The sequence below is a fragment of the Trichinella spiralis genome, assembly GCF_000181795.1.
Source record: "Trichinella spiralis strain ISS 195 chromosome Unknown Scfld3181, whole genome shotgun sequence".
Lineage (NCBI taxonomy): Eukaryota > Metazoa > Nematoda > Enoplea > Trichinellida > Trichinellidae > Trichinella > Trichinella spiralis.
The window spans coordinates 10,174-12,124 of record NW_003530120.1 but is presented as its reverse complement, the minus strand read 5'-3'; positions in this window follow the sequence as shown (position 1 = coordinate 12,124).

Below are 1,951 nucleotides of genomic sequence, written 5' to 3'. Positions count from 1 at the left end.
TGTGGTGGATTCTCGATTACCTACAATTTGTTTTTATTTCTTTGGTCCAAATTTTTAATTACATGCAATTCATTACGTAACATTTGATCTCTTATAGTGCTTGAATAGTGACGTCACCAATATCCTAGTAAAATTTTTCATCGCATTTAGCTGTTTTTTCTTTTAAATTTTTTTCCTCTTTGCACTTTATAGTGATTTGAATTTTTAATATCATTTAAGAAAATTATATATTTTTTATTGTTCTGGTAGCCAAATGAAATTTAATTATTTTTTGAAGTCAATTTTTTTAAATGAAATTTACTTTTCAATGCTCAGCAACAATAATATCGATGGTAAATCAGAGAGAATAGCGTGAATAATGAACAACTGCAAATAACATATAATACACAAAATATAATAAAAAACCACCACTTGGAAAATGGCATTAAATCAGCTCTGTCATCAGGTGGTACATTGAAGCTTCAAGAAACCACTCCAATGTACGCCTGTTGCTGATGTATAAACCCTTGTACATCATACCCCGTCGTTGGTTTTCAGCGTACCTATTACTTATTTGTCTGATGGAACCAGCGGCAGGATTTCTTGAATGCAACTGGTTAATTGGCGTTTCTATTACGGCTTGTTCTTCTTAAAGAAAATGGAGTAGCCTGTACAATCCAAGCTCAATTCCACCCGCTATTTTGTTGAGACGATTATGCCAGCCTTCCAAGTGGTTACTGGTCCAGGTATTTACACTATGTACATTCCAAGGCGGCTGTTTATCGTCGGTCCTGTCCAATGTAATGTAATTCAAATTTCTCACCCCAAATTCAATTTTTATCCCTTGAATTGAACTCGCGGTCACTCATAACACAAAAAGATATGGCTTGATTGTGATATTACAATCATAATTCTGCTTACCTCAGCACACATCCAATATTTATCAACATGATTTCTACACTTCAGGGTGTAGAACAACTTTCTTTTCTATACTAACTTCTGTTAGTGCCTTTTTGCAGTCACAAACTAAATTTCATCATTATTTGTCTCCACCTTCATAAAAAAATGTCAAAACAACGACAAGGAAATGAACACAAGGAAGCTGACCGTAAACACAGCAATAAAAGAAAGTAGAATTAGCAGTCTTGAATTTTTTTAAACTGCTTTTGCTCTGATCCCGTTTTGTGTCAAGCCAAGTCAGCTGGGTTTAGCATTATGCTCGATATCACTAGCTTGCTTCCTGCTCTATGATGTACATCTCGTTTACTCAAGTAATAGTAATACTTGTACTGACATCTATGAAAAATCCTGCCCGTTCCCAGTTCATAATTTCAACAGGCAAAAATTTGAGACGGATGATGATATCTGATATTTGATTCATCAGTTTCTTGTAATTACTTATTATTACAAGAGACAAACAAATACTGCGACAGTAGGTTTCGCTCATCAGCTAATAACGCTCGAATGAATAATCAGCACTGAAATCAAACGCAAGACCAAAACGAAAATCAATTTGACGGTTTTAAATTCCATTTCAAATAACCATTTTGCAACAACATTTAGATTTCATTTCTTATTTTATCTACAATTGAAGATGAACATGTGGTTGTTGATATTTCTTGTGGCACGAATGCCTTTTGTTGATTCTGAATGAAGAAAATTAATCATACCCAAATGGCGCACAAATGTCGACATCCAAAAATTGCGATGTCCTCCAGTGGAGAGTGAATTTGAAGCAGCTTCAAGCGTTTTACTACTTGGTGCTGTCCATCGCTTTCTTTCTGCTTTCGAAGTGCTTCACTTTTATTTATCCACCCGAATTTAAAAATACGGTTAAAAAAATTTCAACCAACAAAGTACTACGCTCATTAGATAAATTAAGCTTCAGCTGGCAGTTATACGAGATTTATGCATAAGATGCTTTTCCATTTGTCACAAATTGTAGCTAAAGGTGGCTTTAATACAATGGCAA